General features: G+C 41.1%; 1 protein-coding gene across 6 annotated transcripts in view; it reads right to left on the reverse strand.

Moving 5' to 3' along the window:
* Positions 1-23,293, reverse strand: part of KLF12 (Kruppel like factor 12) — a 236,053-nt gene that overhangs the window by 186,178 nt on the left and 26,582 nt on the right. The window contains exons 1-2 of one of the 6 annotated variants that reach the window (XM_032099952.1): positions 16,959-17,158; positions 13,240-13,364 (exon numbers count right to left, since the gene is read on the reverse strand). The exons of 4 other annotated variants lie outside the window; for them this stretch is intronic. The gene's annotated coding sequence lies outside the window, so the exon portion shown is untranslated. Of the gene's footprint in view, positions 1-13,239; positions 13,365-16,958; positions 17,159-23,293 lie in introns of those variants that run through there. One more of the 6 variants, XM_032099953.1, reaches the window with a different exon arrangement.

Raw genomic sequence — 23,293 nt, forward strand, 5'->3', positions numbered from 1 at the left:
GCTATTGCTAACCCTAGTCAGATGAAGTTTCCAGATACTGCTGAACTCTAATACTGGCACATCTAGGTCATTACAAAGTCTGTGGAGCTGATGAACTAATTGGTTGTGATACCTAGTGAAATATGAAAGTCAGTACTTGGTCCATGTTTTGTTTTTTTTTTTTTTTTAATTTCAGTGCATCTCAACTCAAGGTACAAAAGGACAAATATAAATCTGTAAGTGTAAATCTACACCTAAGGCTGTATGTTAGGAACAAACAGTAGTGAATGCATTCAACACTATTTTCACAACTACAATGAAAATCTTTTTAGTACAATAAAAGGACACAAGAAAACATAGACACTCTCAAGGTAACCACATACAGAAGTTATTACTATCTACAGACACTACTAAATACCTCTGATCTCTTGGGATCTGGCTGTATATTATTAGTCACACCCAGAGAGTCACCATAAAAAATACCAGCATTTTTTTCTACTGCATGACAAGACCTTACAAGTTAATTTATTTAATATTATTTTAATTTGATCACACAATGTTAATACAGCTTTGGCTATAAGGATCTTGGATATTTAGAGGGGTAATGGTCATACAGAATGCTTCCAGGCTGTACTGTGGCACAAGGACGCACTGTCTGAAAAGGGTATTAATAAATCCATTATTGTAAGCATTCATTGGTATGGAGCAATTATGTAACTTTTAATTATCTTCTTTTATATGTTACAGTCACATGAGACAACAATGCTGTTAAAAGCAGTAGCGAGCATCAATACACACTTGTGAAAGACAAGGCCAGACTAACAGGAATGGAAAGGAATTAGCAAGTAGGGGGAAAAAAATAGTCAAACACAGCTGAGAAGTAGAGAAGGAAAACAAATACATGCTACAACTCACTCTACTGCATTTGCGTTTTCTCCACTCCTCAGAAATGGAAACATAAGCGTATGAATCATAGGGAAGTCCATCTAGCTTACTGTCACCATGGAAGAAGCCTTCAAACCCTAGAGTGTACAACTAGGGTTCTACACAATATGTCTTTAAAAAGATTAAGCAGATATGCAAAATATGCCTAACAGAAAAATACAATTTACATTTATTTTGCTTTGTTAATTTCTCTGTGTAAGTCTAATATTTTTAATGAGTTTTTTTCAGGGAAGCAGCAGATGAGTCCAGCAACTGACTGCTCTTTTGTGACTGTGCACTCCTACTGCCTTTAAAACAGGTGTATCTGTGAATTTTTGCTTGCCTGCTCACACTCCAGTGCCCCAGTTTCGTCATTTTTAGCGATTCCTTCCTGTGTGAACAAGCCCGAGCTTAGTGTTTTCTTTCACACGCCAACAGGAAACCCTGCCTCCAAAGTTGCAAACAGTGTGCAGGGAGAGGTGCAAAGAAGAAGCATGGCCAAGAGAGAAATTTTCACATAAAACCAGAAAAATGAGATAATAGATAAGCAGTCTAGAAGAGGAAGGGTTAAAATCGATATCTAGAGTAAAGCAAAAAATTCCCCTATGATTTATCACATACACCAGATAAATTGTCTTTCAACTCCCATTACTGGACTACATAGTACAGCTAGATCACTTGGCCTCATGATATATTCACCAGCTACTCAAAGTCCCACTAGCAGCCAACTGCTAGGTGCCAATACTGTACAACAGCTTCATTAGAACTGGTATGACAGGACAAAGTTTCAGCAGGTTTACAGGTGACAAAATTTGGGGAGGCAGAGTACACTCAAGGGCAGCACAGCCATTCCAAGTGATCTCAGCAAGTAAGAGAACTGTTTTGTCAGGAACATTGTGAAATTCAGCAAAGGCAAATGGCAGGTCCTGCACTTAGGGAGGAATAACCCCAAGCACCAGTATATGCTGGGGGCTGACAAGAAACTTGGCAGAAAAGGAGCTGGGGTCCCAGTGAATGAAAAGTTGACCATGAGCCAGAAATGGGCCTTCTTGGCAAAGAAGGCCAACAGCCTTGTGGAATACATTAGGAAAAGCATAATCAGCAAGCTGAGGGAGATGATCCTTCCTCTCTGCTCTGGTGAGACATTTGGAGTACTGGGTCCAGTGCTGGGCTTCCCAGTACAGGACAGACGTAAACACAACAGAGTCCAGGACAGGTCAACAAGCCAAAACACATGGTGGTACTTCAGGCCAGGCAGTGAGAGCTGGAACTGCTGAGCCTCAGGAAGGAGAGGAATTGGTGGGAAACTTAGTGGTCTCTGCAACTACTTTGTACAGTGCAAAGACAACAGAGTCCAACTCCTCTCTGAAGTGGGCAGGAACATGACACAAGGTAAAGGTCGCAATTGCAGCAAGTGGAATTCTGATTAAGGAAATTAAAAAATGAAGTTTTTATGATAAAGGTAATCAAAAACTGCAACAGATTGACCAAAAGGTCACTCGATCTTCATCCTTGGAGATATTCAACACTTGACTACCCAGGGGTCAGAGCAGCCTCAATGAACTTGGCCCTGCTTTGAGCAGGGACTGGACCAAATGAACGGTCTACAGAGACACCCTGCAACCTATGTCAGTCTGCCAGAGGTTTTTTCCTGTGTTTATTAGGTTTCTTCAAGCATTAAGACTTCGGCAATACAGTTTTTGACAATATAGAAAGATTCCATCCAGTGACACAAATTTTTAAGACCCAAAGTTCAAGGGAGCTTCACACAAGTTTTAGCATTCTTACAATTGGAATGAAAAAAACCCCTCCAAATTATATTTTCCTTCTAAGCTGCTCAAAAAGAAATGCAATTTTCTTCAGAACACCTAATCATAAATATGCATATAAGTGTGTATACAAAAATAGATATTGTCTATTTATACATATGTGCTAACATATCCTGAAACCTCCAAATATACTCATGGTTCTGAAGAGGTAAAAATACACAGCAGCTTCATATTTAAGTACTATACCACAGAAATACAAATCGCATCGTAAATTCTCACTGTTCATTGTTTATTTATCTCACTGACATTTCAGCTCTCCCATAATACAAACTGTATTTTAAATCAGTTCCTGTGTCATGGGCTTCCTATACCCGTGATGCCGACTAGCGTAACAAGAGCTATAGCCACAGCTCATACAGACACCAGAAAAGTGACCGAATGTTTTCAACTGAAAATAAAGACCTGCATTACTTCAGCGCTAAATCACCTGCCACCGCTAGCACATACCATTAGACTACATCTCGGGGACTTCAGTAGCTCAAATCAACTGCTCTGTCAAAGACTTTGAAAACTTCCAAGATCTGAAAAGCAAAGTAATACTAACTCCACCAGTTTGGATTTTTTTCTTCTTTGCACACATGGTATGTTTATGTAAGCATGTATAATTCATCTGAGATATAAAATATATGCCAAGAGGAAATTTCAAGTTTCTGATTTTTATGTACAAATGAAGAATACTCATCAGAGGACAAAACAGAAGGAGCAACAGATTTCTGTAGTTTCCCATCATCTGTGAACAAAGCACCAGGACACATACACGATATTAATCACCCAGGACTCCACAGATTGCATCAGCAGAATTACATATGGAATCCACAACTATTATTATACTTTAATGCTCAAGTTAGACTCTGCATAGCACTGAGGACTGAGAGGACATGTTCAGTTCCCTTTTCACTTCAAAAGTGATACAGCCTCAGATGGTACTCTTTCTCTCTTCTAGAAAGATAATGCAGTGCCCAGATTGTATGCCAGTTCCAAAATACTTAATAACTCCACACTAAAACTGTGGTTTTCAGCAACAACAGTAATTTTTAATTTTGGTTTTTTGCAGTGGTATAACTGATTGCATATAGAAGCAGGAAGAATGAACACAAAGCAGACTGTGAAAAATTTCGCCTGTATTTCAACCATAAATCATGAAGGTCAAGCTTGGTTTCGGGTCATAGGACAGATCTATCCCTGGGAAATATTTCAAAGAGAGCAAAGTAGCTCTTCCTTGGTCCAGCTCACAACACATATAGCACCTTTGGGCATCTCTCCAGAGCAGCCACCGCCCTCAGCAAGGGATGCTCACCAGCATGGCTCTCCACGGACTATGTCATCAGGTGCCCAAGAGCAAACAACCACACCCTCCTCCCTGTGCAGCCATCACACCAGGGGTAATTCAACATTTCTGTATAAGCAAGCAGCAACCAAGTAACCAGCAGCAGTACTCAGCGCAAAATCAAAAAAAAAAAAAAAAAAAAAAAAAAAAAAAAAAAAATCAAAAAAAAACCCAAACAAACAAAAAAAAAAACCAAACCCCAGAGTTCACACCGAATATCCAGCTCTCTATTCCATAACCATCTGTGCATTGCAACAGTAATTTCAAAGAGAAACACCATATTTTTTAAGTGATCAAATCATATGCTTACAAAAATACACAGCTCAGGAGAAAAAAGAGAAAAAAACCAACCCTACACCACCAAGAAAGAAAAAAACAAAACCCAGCCACAAAAGCAAAGAATCCTCTTTCTCAAAATACAGTCACAAGACTTAGCTGTTTTAACCCACATTCTCCAGGGGAAGGATGGAAGGCAGGAGGATAAATGCACATTGCCTAAGACATCTTAACACTCCATTAATTGACAGATTCAGTGTCATACTATTCATGAAATACAAAGCCAGTTTCACCCTCATGGATTCTGAGCAGGAAAACACAAGTGATTTAAGTTATTATATTGGTGAGTAATAAAAGTGTTAAGGGAAGTATGGCAAATACAGTTTTACATATTAGCTCTCACTGAAAATCAGAGGAAAAAAGCATTTATGACAATTATTACAACGACATAAATATAAACCAAGGCAGGGTAAAAACCCCACATTGGTCTAGTTCAAATTTTTAGTATCAGAAATTTGTAACTAATCTTTCAAAATAATGTATCAGTAATGCTACAGGCCTAGTGTTTCCTTTTTCCGCATCTAAATAGGCTGACTTGATTGTGTGAGGTGCCAGACTGAGCACACGGTAGTCCCCAATTGCAGCAATGTTTTTTATGCTGTACCACCTAGGAAATTCTTTGTCCACCTCAGCCACAGCTTCCTCAGTTGTAAAACAGAGCAGCAACTCAACTAGAAGACAGTCATGTTCTTGGTGGAGGCCACAATTCATCAAAACAGAGGGACACATCTAAAAGCATGCTGCCACCAGCTCTTTCTTCCCCCCCCGCCCCCACTCTCAGTTCACGTCACCGACTCTTGAGAGGTTCCCCCACTCTGATACTGAACTGAATGCTTTGGAGAACTAAGGTCACCAAATGGGCAAATCTATGACTGACTTTCAGAAATAATTAGTTTTCAGCCAGATTAGTAAACTCCGCTTGCCCAAAGGCCAAATCACTGCTGGAACCAACACACAGAAGGGAGTACAAATGGCAGGAGAAGGGCAGATGAAGACCGCTGCTTCCGGCACAGCAAGGGGCAGGATTTGCCAAGTGGTCTCATCAAAACCGTAACTGGTGGACAAATCAGAGAACATGCAAACTGCTGTTACTGCAGAACTGAAAAACTTCCCAGAATTTTTTACATTCTTCATTAGTAGCATGAATTTTTAAAATCATGTAAGACAACACTTTAGATTGGTTTATCAAGATAGAGATGTCAAGAATTAATCAGCAAGGGCTGGCAGAATGATGTTCTCTGGCCCTGTAATCACTTAATTTTTCCTATAATTCTGGAATTGTCTCAGGACTCATCTACTGTTGACAGAGATATCTATACATTTTCTCATTAAACTTCACTGGGATCAATCCTTAATGTAACTGTACTCCCAAAACAGTAAATGAAACATAAAAAGAACTCTTCATAAAAAAGGATATGAAGAGTCCACAGGAGTATTTTTATTTCTTAATTTCTCTCTTTACTTTACAGACATACTTCAAAAGGAAACTGAATTAACCCACGAGTGCTATTTACTTATCCCATACAATGTCAACAGGCACTTTAACGAAGACCAGACAATCAGAGACAAGGTAGAATACGTTGTGATGACTTTCAGGACTTTGCTTCCATATGAGTAAACATGTTCAAACCTATATATGCATGGCGTCTCACAGCACGCAGCCCAAAAGATAAATTTAAATTAGGTGTTTATTTATAGAGGAAAAGAAAATAAAATTATAATGAAACCTCTAAGATTTACCTGTAGGTCCAGCAAAAGAGAAGCGGTATTCTGGACCCAGCTGCTAAGCTAATTGAGAGCACACACTCCTACATTCATCTAGGAATAGCTTGGCATAGTCTCTACAGACAACATTTTCTTTAAGTAAGCTGACCCCTCCAGGGTAATTCAAAGCTACCAGTATTACTGAGCAACACCTTAACTCCACTCACGTCCAGACCATTAGCTTCCTTTTCTGGACAATCCACCATTTCTGTTATGTAGCAGACTTCCTTGCAGTACAGTACAATGGGTCTTCTCCAGTCCTGTACATTGGTTTTCTACAGGCAGCAGCTAAATTATACCTCATGTGACTATTTCGGGTAAGTTATCCTATGTTAAGTTTCTGCTCAGAACATGTTTTTACCGCTGCGACTTACCAGTCTCTGAAGACAGGGATTTCCAGCAGACATATTTAACTAGAGACAGTAAAAGAAATAAAGGTTTTCAGCTACTTAAAATTATCAAAAACTTTTATGGTAACAATATAAAAAGAAATAGACAGTTCAAGGTAAACCATTATCTACAATTGCTTCCATACATGTCCTATCTTTATGACTGCAAGCTGCAACCTTTTTAAAGTCCTTTCACTGATACTGCTTATCTCAGCCTTCATTTTAAAAGCTTTTTTTTTACCACTTCTTGCAATGAAGTATCCTTCAAACTACAGATCAAACTGCTTCACTTTGACTTTGTCCCAATGATTTTTCACCACCAGCTAGCTATTCATAATCCCAACTACCGTCTAGTATCAGAACCACAAACAAAAAGATCCCATAAACTATGAGGCTTAAAAGGCAAGGCTAAAGGCACTTCCTCAGTTTGTGGAATTATTTGGCATCTACAAACAGACCTGAAAAGCAGATCCAGTACACAGAAGAGTCCACACATCCCCCACTGCAGCTCCAAGCTCACAGGCACATGGTCCTCAGGCTCTGGCACTCAAAGCCTGTGATGGGGATTTTGTGCATGGGAAGAGAGAGGCACTTCACAGCAGGATCAAAGCCCTCACCCACACTTTTAAGAGCTGACCAGAATTAGCAAACTGCTAATGCACCAAAAAGAGGCTGATCTTAAACCCAAATCCTCTGCACAAGCTACCAGTTCTGTGGTTCCCACACCCAAAGAACAAATATTATTCACTTGAGAAGAGCTGACAGTGTTCCATTCTCCTAGGCTGAAACAGAGCAGCAGCAACAGGGGGTCAGCACCACTCTACACACCCATCAGAAGCTGCAGAGGACTAAGCTGCTCCTCTTGGGTCAGGAGGGTCAAAACCCACACTCAGCTTCTGTCATCCAGGAGCAAGAGACTCACTCTTCCAGAAGGCACCAAGAAGCATGGTACAGCCACAACCAGTCATGCAGCAAAGGCGGACCCACCTTCCCAATGCTGTTTCATGCACTTGGATACTCACTGAAGAAAGCTGCTAGGTCCCTCACTGAGGTCCAGCCTCATGCATACCTTGGATGACCATCCCTGGTGGATACCAGGTTGCCTTGCCTTGCTCTGTAATTAGACCAGATTCTTCTCTGAAGCTCCAAGAACAGCCACTGGGGCAGTAATTTCATCAGTACACATAAGGATATGCTGATTTTCAACAGGATTTAGGCACTCAAACTTTTACACTGAAGGAAGAAGATGAACAGACCAAGCACATCAGCCACCCAACAAAGAACGCAGCTGCACAAGAGCAGAGGAGTGTCCTCCAAACTTTCCACTAACAGAGGGAAACAAAGAGAGGGAGATGGCAAGCAGGAGCAGTTACCTTTAGGCACAGGAGGAACAGTAGCAGTATAATCTCCTCTCTAAAAAGAAAAATGATGGACAAAGGAAGGGAAAAGAGCACTAGACAGATAAACATGAGGACAAGAACAGAATATACCAAGTAAAAAATGATGGGCAAAAGGAAGAAGAACAGGCTAAGAGATGGAGAGAGAAAACACAAAAGAAATGGTGTACACTTCAATTGCTCTTTCAGTATGGAAAATTTTGAAGTACATTAAGAAGCTTCAGAATATACCTCTGATGAAAAAAAGTCCTTTTAGTTGCTGTTGTTTTGTTAAGTGTAGTGGGTTCTTTTTTCCTGCTTCTGCTTATACAGAAATTGTTGGATCAGAAAATTGAGTGAGTTAACCACTATCAGGAAGTAAAATGAAGTCGTTGAGACAAGCTGTATCTATTGATTTTACAAGGTTTTAAATACCAAGAGCATCTTGCATATCCATACTCATGAGCAAGAGCCTAGAATGAAAAGGGACATAAAAAGGTGAGTAAGCCACAAAAAGGAACCATCAGACAAATGTAAGACACTAGTATGAAGATGAACCAGATATGGAAAAAGATAAAAAAGGGGTTCAAAGAAACAAGAAGACAAAAAAATTCAGAAAAATGCAGAATTTCAAGTTACACAGCTGTAATGTTTGTGCTTCCATTACTCCTACAATATACATATCTGGCAACATCCTATTTTTACAAGCATAATAAAATGGTGATAGGAATGGTAGGAGTACTTTCATTATACCAGTATTCCTGGCTGTTCTGGATTTTAGCAAACCAGTAGCAAGACAGAAAGAGGAAATAACATCTACTGTACTCATGCTCCAGCTCTGCAGAGGAATGGGAACCCTCCATCCACATAAGGTTGCTGCTTTACTAGAAGAATTCTCCAAAGTACTTTCAGTTGTTGGCTACTACAGCAACCTCAGTGGAAGGAATAAAACTTCACAGCAAGAGAAGTCTGTACTATCCTAGAGAAGTTCCTGCTTTTTACAACCCCTACCTGACAGTAGCCAATTAAAGCTGAGGATTGCTTTTGAAGCCTTGAGCTAGTTTTATTCTCTCCATCATTAACCTCACCTAGAACTGGAGCAGCACTCTGGGTCCCACACACCTCTGTATTTTCTGCTCTCTGGTTAGTAAACATCTCATTTTCTTCCAGCTTCTTTAGCTGTTTTCCCACCAGGCGCATACACATATAATAATTGTAAGAATTCCCTAAAAATGTTAGTTTGAGCATTCATGAAGAGTTGAACACTATGATCTTACAGATCTTTTCCAACATAAATTATTCTTTTTTTTTTCCTCTCTGTTTGTCTCTCATATCTTTATTCAGTTCTAGCCAAAAAAAGATTCAGAACAGTAACACCACCTTTCCTCAAAACACTTGGCAAGGATTCTTCCTGCAACAACCCTCCCTGATTAGATGCACCAGCTTCACTTCACATCAGAAGTTGGCGGGGAAAAAAGTTGCACAGCCTCAAGAAACTGCCAGGGAAGGAGAGTAACACCAGACTAAATTGTGATTTCCCACCACTCTCCACACAGTGACACAATGTGCCAGAGGGTTCGGGCACACCTGTCCCAGCCAGTGGTCCCCCTCTCTCTCTTCAGATCCAGTATTTCCCATTAGGGAACAAAAACACACTCAAATACTCTAAACTTTTGAGTATGTAGCAACCTATGATGGGGTGAGGTTGGGGTATCAGGTTTTCAATGGAGCTCCTGGAATACGGGAATGTGTTCTCACATGGTAATTAGTTTGCCATTTGTACACTTCTTATGATTTAGTTCAAAAGTCCTTACGTATTAGCTTAAGAGGCATTTTAAAGAGCATCTCAGCCATTCAGACACACCCCACTCCAAGTCAGATCCACATTTAGTTGCCTCAGTCATTCAGTTTGAAAATTCCTAGCTTTTACATTATTTTTTGCCATTGTAGTCTATGTCTGTTTCCTCCTAATGTCAAGCATCTAAACAAAATAATCAGATGGGGATCCAAGGTGTCCTAGACTCTCTCTACAGACAATTTACACTGGAACAGGCAACTCTGGAGGTTGCCACAGCCCACACAAGATCTATAAGGGCTTTTTAGCTCTCCCTTGACCACAGCATTGTGCTGGCTACACATTTACCTGAGCACAGTACCTCCACCAGGTGTTAAATGAAATAAGCCTAGGTCACCTTCCCTTATTGACGTATTTCATATCCATCTACACACACTAAACATATTCATGAATGAGTACATACAAATACATATATATACATGCACTTACACATTCCTCAGCAAAGTGTTCTTGATATTCTTGCACTAGAGCAGTAAGCTGCTTTAGCAAAGAAATTAACTGATACAAACCAGGACAGACTTATTTCTCCCACCCACCTTTACAGAACCTCTAAGCCTTTAGTGGGTGTGGGTGCCTCCCCCAAAAGACTTTTGAACTGGCATAGCTGGAGTCATACATGGCAGAGAAATAATCCCAATTAAGTTAAAATATATATACTAGAAGAAGTAGTTATCACAGATTAAAGAGAGTGACAGATGTGTAGTTTTGCAGATCATTCATGAATTTGGCAGTACCTTCCTAATGATCACTTCTGCTTGCTTTCCTGAGTTGCCACTGGAGCCAAGACCTAGCAAGCACCTGCTTCCAAGCAGGCAGAGCTTCAGTAAAGGAAGAGTCATACACCCTTTTGCCTACTACGTCCCAGACAAGGGGATTTACAAGTAGCATGGCTCTCACACGGTTACTGCTCGTAGACATGTGTTTGGCAATGCGGAATTTAGCAATTAGGAATCAGCCAAAAATACTGGTTTGCTTCTGTTTTTAACATCAAAAACTGGCACTATGCCCTGCCACTACAGCAGGCTTCACCAAGATGAGACAAAAGGGTCCTCTGCATTCCACCTGGTTCTGTCCACTCACGTTGTATTTACCAGACCTCATGCAGAGTGTACTGCGAAGTAGAGTTCTGTATTTCTACTTAAAATATTGGTCATGTTTTTGTGGGGCACTCACACCATCAGGTAGACAGATGGAATCACAGTCTGGTGAAAAGAAACAAACACAGATCAATAACTACAGCCTGATCTGTGTGCTTTAAATATTGTCAAAACATGCAGGAGGAAAAGGCTGGTGGACTTCACAGCACAGAAATCTCAATGCACTCCAATACTACAGGGAGGTGGCATCCACAAGAGTTAACTACAGTGGGAGAAGTGTCTGCAGGCAGATGAGTAAATAAATAAATAAGGATGGGGAGCATTTCACAGTCTTTCAACCATTTATATTTAATGATCACTATACAACATAGTCTACAGTTCTCCCAATAAAAGAGCCATGCAATACGTGAATGAGAACAGGAATGCATGAACTTCAAGATCAAACCCTAACTCCTCTGGCTTTAAATTGAAAATAACAGTCCTTTCCCTATTGATTTTTTCCCTCCTCTTTCATTTGTGAAAAATTGATTTTTCTCGGCTGTGTTTGCTGAAGTGTCCACACCTGCAGCTCACTGCTTGCTTTAATCTTTGTATTTGTTCATCCATACTTCCAAGTAAGCCATGTCAAATAAGCACCTGAGAACCCCAGTCCCACATTCACCAGTGGTCTTAACAAGTCTCAGAAATCCTATCCCTCATACATCATGACTGAAAGATGAGAAAGCTGCTCCTGCCTTCCTGGAGGATGCTCAGAGGCCATTCCTGTAGCTGGAGACCCCCAGGACAAAGCCTGTGTCACATATTTTTGCAGGACATCTCAGGGCAGTACAGACACCAGAGAAACATGCAACAGGACATCCTGCTGCTCCCCCAGCAGCTCCACAGAAGACAGCAGAGTAGTAACTCCAGGCTTGCCATGTCTGAACATCCTCAGGAAACTTGGCACAAAAAAAGAGAAGCCTTGGAAGAAGAGAGATTTTTAGGAGATCAAGATGAAAAGACAGAAAGTACTCATACAATAAAGCCCTCACCACAGCTACTGCCTGTTTCTCTCACTCTCTGATACATTTAACAAAGGAGCCCACACCACAGTTTGCCAAGCTACTCAGTTCCTCTGAAGACAGCTGGACTAGCTGGAAAAATGCCAGACAATGCAAGTCCTTCAAATCCTGTGGCTATACAACTTGAAAATTGAAGCACAGATTTAAAAATTAAAAAAAAAAGGAAAAAAAGTTTGACTGAAATTTTCCAATAAGAATGATTTGGGGGTTCATCCAAATAATAATTAAAAAACAGTAACAATTGAGGCTAAATCTGTACTGCTTATGAAACATTAGTATTTTAGCACGAATCCTTCCTACAGAAAAAAAGAGCTCTTAACTCTCAAACCAGGCCAGGCTGTGCAGCAGCATTTGTGATCTGTGCACATGTCCATTCTGAACACATATGGCTTATTTCACTTTTGATCTGAACTAAGACTTGCAGATGTGAGAGGCATTAATCCACTTGGGCAATCAACCTCTTTCGTGCTACAAAAACCTGCATGTAGCACACAAAACCCAGTAATTTGCATGTAATAGGTAACTGAATTTTAAGGTATTTTAAAGGAAATTTAAGGTAATTAGACATGCTGCAAGCCTACGCATTTGAAATCCTCAAACACATTCGTATTTCAATATTCTGAGCATTAACTTTTTGGGAGTTTCACTTAAGTCCAATTATTTTAAACCCTTCATGACTGTTACTGTCTTTCCCTCATCCTTTGGTCCAAGGCACAAGTAACACATGAATTACGGTGTAAGCTAACAGTTATACAATTCTACGGCTCATTTATCAGATGGGCAAGAAAAGTCCAAGTGATTATGACACTTTAAACAAGATACACAAATTACAAAACACATCTAAAGTTCCAATCATCTATTTATTATAAGGCAACACATTCTGCTTGTAGGAGATATGGGCATACTAAGGAATGAAATTAACTGACCCTCCAGGTGCCAAGAGGGGACGTGGTGCAATGGTCCTCTATAAGGTTACACCCTAAATGGACAGCACGCACGTGGTGTGTTGCACTGTGACTCCCAGTAACAACCTCCAGTACACGGTAAGGGGCAAATTGTTTTTATGTAGCTACATCCTATTTGGTTGATCAATGCAGCAGCAACTCCCAAGGAAAAAAAAACAAAGCACAAGTTCAGCCACAAATTATTCATTAAAAAAACTGAAGTGTCTCACCCTGCACAGAGATGAATGATTCATCCATGCGCCCTGAGGAATATCCAGGCCAAATAAGCATAACAGATAAAGAGACAATCCCTCCACAAACCAAGTTCGGAGTAAATAAATGAACTGAGACCTCTTACCTTTCTGAGAAGGGGATCTTTAAGGAAATTTGGGTCTGCTGTAAACTTCAGATAATTTAGTGTGCAACAAATCTTTCATCAAAACAGTAACTGAGAACAAGAGTTATATCACAGGACCACAAACTCTGCAACAAAAGGAACAATCTTTTACCAATCTTCAAGCAGTTAAGTTGAGCTTCACTACATGTAAGCTCTAAATGCATAAATATCCTAATTAGTTTAGTGACCCTAAGTTTCAAATACACTCAAGACAGAAGAGCTGAACTGCCCCTGCAGATGTGTCTGTCTCTAGAGACAGCTTCCAACAGAGACCACCTCTGTACCAGCACATTGGCTTCTATAGACTATCAGCTCACCCTAGTTCCCAAGAGAGCCATAGTGCCTGTAAACCAGGTTGCTTCAGCAAGAAGCTAAACCGGAAGCCCCTCTCCAGCTGCACACTAAAATGTATTCCAAACCCCAAGAAGGCAATAAGGGCCTGCAATAACAACTGCTCCCCTCTTTCCCATCTGCTGCTGTACATCACCTGCTCATGTAGACATGGCCTCCAGCACATAGGTAGGAAAAACAAGGCTAAATCTGGGAATTTCAAGGTCCTGCAACTACTTCAAATCCCTTTTAAAAGAAGTCATGCCGCATGACGTCAGACATATGTTTCTTTAATATTACTAGATCAGTATTTGTTGGATATTTTATGGTTCCCTTTATTCTGCTTGGCTCCTGCTGCTTCTTTGAATCACCTTCCCTTATTTTCCAGTTCTTACTCATCACTCCCAGCTCTGAAATATTTATCACACCCCCCAATAATAATGGCTGAGAAAAGAATCACAACTAACCTATGCTGAATTCTGAAAGCCAAAACATGAAATATATCAAGAGCAAATGGTAAGCTGCTCTCAAAAGAATAATTTTGAATTTTAAAAATTGAAGACCCTTCTCCTCTAGATAGTTTCATTTATTGCTAAGACATTTACCATTAAATATAAGGCATTAAATATATATAGTTTATATAAATTATATAATATAAATAATTATATATTTATATAACAAAGATATCAAGTCTGCATGAGATCACCTTCATGCAATGATCCCCAAATATAGTTATATTACCAAAGCAATAATTTCCAGAGCATTAACATTTCAAATTACTAAAGCACACAGTGAAGTGCAGAAGAGTTGGGCAGTTCAGCAGCTTTCTACAGGAAGCCTGCCGCAGAAGGAAGAACGCATTGCTAGCCTTCCAGCTTCTTGTCTGGAACCAAAAACACAGCTTCAGACTTCTTCCAGATGAAAACTGAGCTGCTTTGAAATCAAAACAAATGCCACTGTCTTGACAAATACTAGGTAAAAACTAAATCCAGGAAATGCTTTGGCATTAAGAAGCCAAATCTTTGTCACAGAAATTTTAGATGATTATTCTGTAAGGAGTTTCACAATTGCAGAGATCAATGTACTAAGAGGAAAGCCTCTCTTACAACATACTGGTACTGTTTTTTGGTGTATGAGTAGCTCTAAATAAGAAAAAAATCTGAGTTTCAAAAAGGGCTTCATGCATTGTTAGCACATTTAAAATGTTTGCCTCAGGCAGGAAAAAAGATCAAGCAGTAATAGAACAATCTCAAGTCTGCTGACCATAAAGAAAGCAAAATGTAAAAGGTATGAGTGTATTTAAACAAATGGAATTAATTTAGGTCCTTTGCTCTGCAGCGTCTGAGCATCTTCCAAAAGGACGCAAAGAAACATAATTAATATGTGCCATCTTGGGTTCAGTCTACCAAATCTCTCCTGGGACAAACCACATGTGCACTGCAGTGTTTGGGGGATTTGGAATTTTTTCATTCTTCTTTTTGTCCCTCACATGCATCTGCACATTTTTTTATCCTTAGTCATGAGAACATGGATGATTTGATAATGGCCTCAGGGAAGATGGAAGGAGCAGCAAGATCTAGATGAGTCTAAGCATCATTAAGGAAATAGATGATCTGTGGCAAGAAACTGAGAAAAGTCAAAAGGAGAAAAGACAAGCTACAACTCACTTTTATCCAAGATGTCTTGCTGTATAAAAACTAACACACACTATGTGCATCTTCAATTTTCTAAATGATTAGAAAAAAGGATTATATTGGGGAAGATCAAGTTTTCCAGGCTTTTCTAACTGTTCTAAGGTATAGCCCCCTGAACATGCGCCTTTCATTTCAATCACCTCTCACCATAAAAGCAGTTTCCCTTATTTTCCTTAATATTTTAAGTCAATTACAACTTGAGTATCTGGAAATGCAGCTCCAAGCTTCAAAACTGTTTTCCATATACTGCACAAGGAATGCTCTGCCTTCCTCCTGTGCTCTTGCTGTTCCCAAAAGAACCCAAAGTTCCCACTCTTCAAGATCTATAAACGGACAAAAAAGTACCTAAGTCTCTTTCTGTAACCCCACCACACTCAAACAGGAAACAGCCCCAAAGAGGAAGACACAAATGCAATGTATTTGATAACAACCACCAGGCAACACCTGAAAAGGTCACATAGGCCTTATTTCATCTTTCAGGCACTGTAGGTAATTTTAAAGTAACACAATTGTTAACTGGCTAGTGCATCACAGACCCAAACACAAGGAAGTATTTATGGTCACTGAGCAATATGAAGTTTAATGTCCCTGTCTTCAGAACAGAAGATACTCAAAAAGGAAAGTGGGTAATATGATTAATGACAGGGTGTTAAATTGGACAGTCTTAACCCTGGAGAACCCTGGTGTCACACTAGCATTGCCACCCTAACTCTCTTGCAGCCACTTCCATTCAGCATTAGAGTTCACACACTTACACCGTGCCCGGAAAGAAGAATTTGGTTAGGAAAAGAAAGATTACAGCTTTCTGCCCAATTTTGAAGCACAGAAGAGGTAAAAATGTAACCATGTCCACAACTGAATTAATTCTTCTCAACCGTGACTTGCACCATCACCACCAAAACATCTTCAAAGATCTTCCCTTCCCCCTCTCCTCCCCCCTAAGAAAGAAATCCACATTTCACTTAAACATCTGTACTGGGAAACTCTCTTGAATCACTATGCTTACTTCCCAGAGCTTCCCTTACTGGTATGTCTGTCATCAGATCACCTGCTCTTCGATTTGGCAAATGGATTGCACCTTTCTCATCTACATGCAGGCTCTTAAGATATAGCGCATTTCTGCCCTTAGACTTCAGGGCAAGTAAGAGAAGTCACTTTGACCTTCCAAAAATCAAGTCCTGGTCTACTAGCCTGTTTTTAAGTTCTAGATCTCTGAGGCCCAACCCAAACGTTCTTCAACGTCTTTTGAAGCTGAATACCTAAATGGAAAGCTCTGGACACGTAGGTGGGAGCAGCCAAAACCAGAAGTTTATCAGAGAACTTATAAATTTCACTTAGGAGAAAAAAACCCCTCTTGTGGGTGTCTGCTACTGAAGACCACTGGCTCATGCTCTCACAGGCAGCTATCACCTGCTCCAGGCCAGCAGCACACAGGGACTGTAAACCCCTTCCTGCCCAGTGGAGGACAATGTCCAGAGATGTGACAGGGTGCAAGACACACACACCATGTGTTGTGCCTGTCCCTCCCTCCCCACCACCATTCCCCACACCCACTTGCACTCCCCCACCTCTCAGACAGATCAGTCCTCAGGCCAGCTGGTTTCTCATCTTCCCCACTCCAAACACCCTCAGGTCTTTGCAATCAGTTACACATACCTTGACTTCTGCCACAGCAACAAGAAAGTAAACCCAGGCTTCTTTCCCCAGATGAGGTGCTCTACCAAAACCCTGGTGCTGGGCACAGAGACAGGCATAGAAGAGAAAGGGCGTCCAATCTCCAATGCACCCCGACTCCCTCACAGGGCTCTTTCAGACTGCTGGAAACCCTCTGGTCTCAACTTTGTCAACTCTGGAGTCTACAGACAAAAATCCAAAACCCAAGAACATTAAAAAATGAAACAAAACCTGCCTTGTCAACCAGGATTTTCACAGGAAGCTGGTCTTCTCAGAGTTTATGTATTCAACTGGAGAGGTCCTAAAGCGATTAGATTTTATGCTTGCTATTCCTTTCAAAGCTAGTCTTTAAGGCTGGAAGCAAATCATCAAAAATCTAAGACTCTTGTGGCTTTCAGGAAGTTTGGGAGTCAATGCAAAATGGCACTGTGAACTTTAGCTCTTCCATGCAGACATTACAAGACCAATTTGTTGTAATAGATTTAATGGCATCACAGCCCCCTATGTATTTACACTGCTCTGCAATACAGAAGTTTTCCAACCCAGCAGCTTCAGAACTCTACCACAGGGGAGCAAAAGGGAAAAAAAAAAAAACGAAAACAACAAAAAAAACCCACCTCAACATAGTTTTAGGCACTTCCTGAGTCTGGTAAATTTACGAACACAAAAAAGCAGCCAGGAACTGTACACTGAAATCCACAGGCAAAACCCAAGCCAGCTGCAAAATTAATTTCTTAGCACACAAATTACAATGATCCCTGCTCTTCAGAAGACATCTAGGCATGAGTGGTTTGTACTGTGCTCTACAGTAAACAGAGATCTGGGCAAATTCATCAAGTCCAAAGTCCAAAGCTCCCATGGAAAATGTCTCGCTAATAACAGTCTCAATGTGGCAAGGACTCCGGTTCAAGTAATTTTTCTCATCACAACAGCAGAGGTATCAGAGAGGAAGAGAAAGGGGTTCTTACACATGCTGCTCCCCAGAGATTTACTCCACTGTTAAGTCTAACAAAAAAAAACACGTCAACAACGTATATAAGGAAATGTCACATTCTCTACAAAGACATCACAAGACAGGGGACTGGCATCATCACCTCTGCAACCCATCAAGACATTTTATGACAATACCACTACATTTAACCAAATTATCAGGAATCTAGAGCACTCATAACTGCATGTTATGTGTGAATGCTGGGCAGGAACAAGGTACCAGGTAAAAAGACTCTTATCTAGTTACTCAGTTACAAAACAAAGTGTAGACCAGCCAGATTCCATCTCTTTGTTCCTCCCTTCCCAGCTGGAGGGTTCATCATATGCTCAACCCACATTCTGTACCTGCAATTCAAACCCAGCAGTAACCAAACCAAGCTCAAGTTTTCCCTTTCCTGACTCCTGAAGAAGCAGATAACACCAGTGAACTAACTAAGTTTTGTAAAATTTCCCTCTGATGCAGAACACCAAGAAGCACCAATTAAGAAAAACTATAATGCCCAGCAACTTTCTCTGCACTCCCCCCGCCTCCACCCCTTCCCTTCTGCACTGATTTCATGCACTATGCTTATGCAATCCATCACAACCAACCTTGTGGCAGGTTAGCAAAGGGTGGCAGGGGCAGGCTGCCCTTGTCCTGACTCCCTGAGAGAGGCAAGCAAAGCCAGGAGAGATGCCCCAGGCACAGCAGAAGCAGCAAAAGGCACTGAGTTTTGGCAACCAGGCACCCTACAAAAAACAAGGCAAGCCCAGCTCAGAGCTACAAAATAGGAGGAATCTCATAGAAGTTGATCCTTACACGGAAAGAAACAAAAGCCAGGACTGAACCTGGTACCACAAAGGCTCAGCATCCTTTTAAGCATTCACAGTAACACACCAGAGGAAAGATACCCAAGACTTGAAAGAGTAAAGAGATTAACAGGCTGCAGAATGAAAAGCTAACAAAGAAAACAAAATTTCTTTTGAAAGTTGATTTATATCATCTCTTATGTGGAATAATATAGCAGGTTAAAAGCAAAATCCATGCCCCCTTCATGGTAGAGAAACAGATTTGCAGTGGAAAAGCTTGGCCAAAAATTCTTAGTGTATCTTTGGCAATTTAAACCATTTTCACATAAACGACATTGAGAAGGCAAAACTGACTGACACTTTGTTTCACAACACATCAGCCAAAAAATCCTGGCTCTTACGCTTCATTTGTTATCACAGCCACAGACTAGGAAGTTCACATCTGATGCTTTATGCATAAATATAATCTAGCTACACTGCAAAACACATTGGGACAGATTCAGCCTTGACTGAGGTGTATAACTTCCAGGGATTTCCCTTCCCATAAGACAGAAAAGAACATCCCTTGTACAAAATAAAAACTACTGCAGAACTTGGAGTTTGTTTAACAGTTTCGACCTAAATCCCAAGTAAGGCTGCAAGTGAGATGCATTTGTGTGGCAGTAAAACAATTAAGACACTATTTCTACAGTTGGGCTAATAATACAGCCTACCATTTTCAGAAAGCATTTTTAAATAAAAACAAACCCATCTGATTTCTGCAACAGAACAAAACCACTGATAGGAGAGGACTTTTAATCCAACAAGGTGAGCAGCAGACTGTAAGGAGTCCGTCTTCTCCAGGTCTACTGAAACAAACCAGAACTACGGTGGCTCTCCTCTTTCCCCCTCCTCCCACACATCAGCATAATTGGTGTTTTGGAATTATTTATCTTCAATCCTTTTCTTAGAACAACCATGAAAGGTGCAGAACGACAAATTTTTATTGTTATTGGGAGACAGAACTCATGTCTCCTTCACATGGTATCTCCTGCTGGTATCTACTTTTTTTTTTTAACCCGAGCTTTCAGCAGCCGTGCCTGCTATTCATAGCGAAAGCCACAGCGGAATCTTTCAAGGCCGCTGGCAGTTGCGGCTACTCCGCTTCTTATAAACACGGTGGCTTCCTGCCAAGGCTCCCTTGCTACATCAGGTTGAATCATGGCATCCCTCACCACCGTGACCCCCGAATGCAGTCATGCCACAACTCTGTCTAGTTCCATTAACTACACACCACAGTGAGATAGCACTTCTGTGCCTACCTCCAAAACAGCCTGCCTCTTCCCTAAGCCAGCCGAGAGGCTGCCAGCACACTCCTTCAGGCTGCCTTCAGTTAATCGCATTTTCCCGTTTCAGAAATAACAGTTTTCACTAATTGCCCGCAATATGAACTTCATGGTGCACCTCCAAATACGCTGTGGTGGCAAATACGTAATCCTCAAGGCAGGCTCCTAGTTGTCATTCACTCTTCTAATCCCACAGATACAAGCACAGGAAATAAAGCTCTTAGATTAAGTGGACAATAAAGAATAAAAGCAACTTCTTTTTAACTAGGTGAAAAAAAGGTGAATTAAAAGAACAAGCAGATCATCTTATCGCTCTTTGGTGATCCTGTAGTGGATACATTTATTGCACAGCAGGACATTAAACGTGTTTTCCTATACACTGATAAATTATAAATTATATGTGTCCTACTTCTGGTAGTACCACTTTTCTTATCATCTCTTCCAGGATTGAGTCAGCTAATAGCAGCCTTAGCATTTCTGACCTTTACTTCATCAAAAAAAATTTCCATTTTGCTGTTTAAATTAAGGATCCTATCTGCAGCCCCCAATGGCCACTATTCCACCTACCCTCAGCGACCCAGTCAGCCACAGCAGCTTGACACTGAAATACATGCATGTGAGGCTGAGACCAGCTTCTTTTATCTGGCTGAGAAGTTTCCACCCCCTTCAGATCATTCCATCTACCAAAATCCTGACGGGGTTGAAATGGTGATGCTGTCAGTGAGCAAGAAAAAATTTCTGCTGCTCAGGAGCAAAGGAAGGAGAAATAAACCCCACCCTCCCTCCCTCGCTTGTTGTGTGTCTGCACCTCCAGCTGCCTCGGTGGATGAAAACAGATGGGCTTGACAACTTCACTGGCTCTCTCAGAGAGGCCAGTTGGCAGAAGCAGCAGTCTGTTCTGGGTAGAAAAGGATAGTTTATTATTTCCTGTTCCCCAAGTCTGAATATTCACTTTCATTTTGACTACATGGGAAAAAAAAGAAAATATTTCTCTTTTGAACACAAAATCTGAAAAATTCACACATCTACCTACTCCTGGCGAGTAAGAAAACTTCACTAGTGTAATCTGGTTCTGCAGAAATTAATCTTTTGTTCAAGAACTAAGACAACTTAAAAGTTATGACTGGAGAGATAACCTCTCAAACACAAGCAAGTTTAGAGCAAAACAATGAGCTACAGAAATGCTCCCAGTGTTGCTGATCTAGTTCTTTGCACCACTTCAGAGCAAAACCATTCCTGTTCAGAAAACCTGTGGACAACCCCAAAACAGAAAAGAAAGCCCAAATTTCCCACTTCTGCTATTCTGCTATAACTTTAGGGTACTCTGGAGAGGCTGACTAGAAAAGAGATGTAAAGAGCTACAGGAGTACACCAAAACAGGACAGTTAAGAAAAGCCTGCAAGAGTGAAAGCACTCAAACACCTCTGATGCCACCAGGAGCGGGAGGAGATGGGTGTTCAGCCTGCTAAACAGCACAAGATAATCCAGAAGATGACCTAAGTTATACATACACTTTCTTAAACAAATTTAAATATATACCAGCAAGTTCATCATAAGGACATCTGTGGTAAGCTGTGCTCCAACAAGACAGTAAATTAGTGGGCAATATTTTACAATCAATGCTTTACATTTCAATGCACAAATTGCCGCGGAGTGCAAGTGCCTGGGATGCATCACAACTTCACAGCCCTGCCTCCAGCCAGAGCCTGAGGAGCAACACTGCCACAGCTGCATCTACCCCAACCACCTAAGCTTGCAGAGCTGTGTTCCAGGAGACTTCAGCACCTCCCTTGTGCACTTCCAAGATGCAGCAGAGCAACCTCGAATTGTGTTTACAGGTGAGGTGGCACGGTCAACATGCTTTTTTTTGGCCCATGACCACTCCACATCTTTTCAGGATCAGATTACCAAAGATGTGAGTCACCCATATAAGATATTAACCTGAACCCAGGTGTGTCATGATGCTCTGGCAGCGGTCATGGTTGTCAATTCTACAGGAGGTTTTGTAAGGCAAAAAGGTTTGAACGGAGTATATGAGAAATCTATGCTAACTATTTCACTAACACCCAGGTCATTTTCCCAATCATCTCTTCACTTCAGATACTTCAGAAATATTGCTAAAGCTGCTAGGTCTTGGAGCCTATTCTCATTCAAAGTCAAAATGACCAAGAAGCCTTTTGAAATGTTAACTCATTATTTATGTCCAGAAATAAATTTAAATGTGAGTGGTTTGAATAGAAAAATTGGCTATGAGAAACCATGAAATAGGAAGGAACTGGACGAGAAACTGATTTTAAAGCAGCTGTGACATTCATGCCGGAAAGTCATCATGACAGTAGCAAGGCAGGGTGTCGTGCTGCATGGGCCTTCACTCTGCTCCCTACTCAAAAGGGTCCTTTGCAAGAAGGTGTTCCTAAAGGAGACATTTCTACTTTAACAAAACAACCATTATTTACCCTAATGCTTTAGGGCTAACCTGTGAGAACAGTCTTCTGCACAACTGCTAGCTGACTTCCGTGAACGCTCTCACAGATTGCACCTTTGCTATAAATACTTCTGAGAGTTTTAGATGTCAAAAGAAACTAATCCCAGCTGACAGCCCAACAGCATCAGTAGAATTTTTAACAGCAATTACTTGGCAGGTTATTGCAGGTGAGAGCTCCTCAGATTCTGGATGACCAGAACCCAGAACACAACAGAACTGCTCAGCTGTCTCCAGACACGCAACACAGGACCTAAGCCTAAGGTGAAGCAAGCTTTTTACAACACCTAGAAACCACTACTAAAAGAACACTGGAAAGCTGCCAGGAACTGCCCACTAAGGAATCATTTCAAACCTGTCACGCCCATAGACCTCTGAAAGGGGTCACTGGCACAAATTATTCAATCCCACCACAACACTGCAACTGGGCCAATGACTCCTTGAGTTACAGGCCAGGGAAAGCAAGCAACACTTCTTCCCAGGACACTGACACTGTGTTAGAGATGCATCAATCTCCTAGCAAAGGAGAGAGGACAGCAGCGAGGTTTCCAAGCCTTTCAAAGCAGGGAAGAGAGAGGCAGAAGCAGCAGCCGGGGTGCAACCCAGCTGCACCGAGTGAGAGTGCAGGAGAGGGGAGGAAGTTCCTCAGGGAGGCTGCAAGGCAGGCAGGCCAGACTGGCCAAGCCCACATACCAAACTCCTCCCGTGCTCTGAGGAACACTGAACATGTA

The sequence above is a fragment of the Corvus moneduloides genome, chromosome 2 (genome assembly GCF_009650955.1).
Source record: "Corvus moneduloides isolate bCorMon1 chromosome 2, bCorMon1.pri, whole genome shotgun sequence".
Lineage (NCBI taxonomy): Eukaryota > Metazoa > Chordata > Aves > Passeriformes > Corvidae > Corvus > Corvus moneduloides.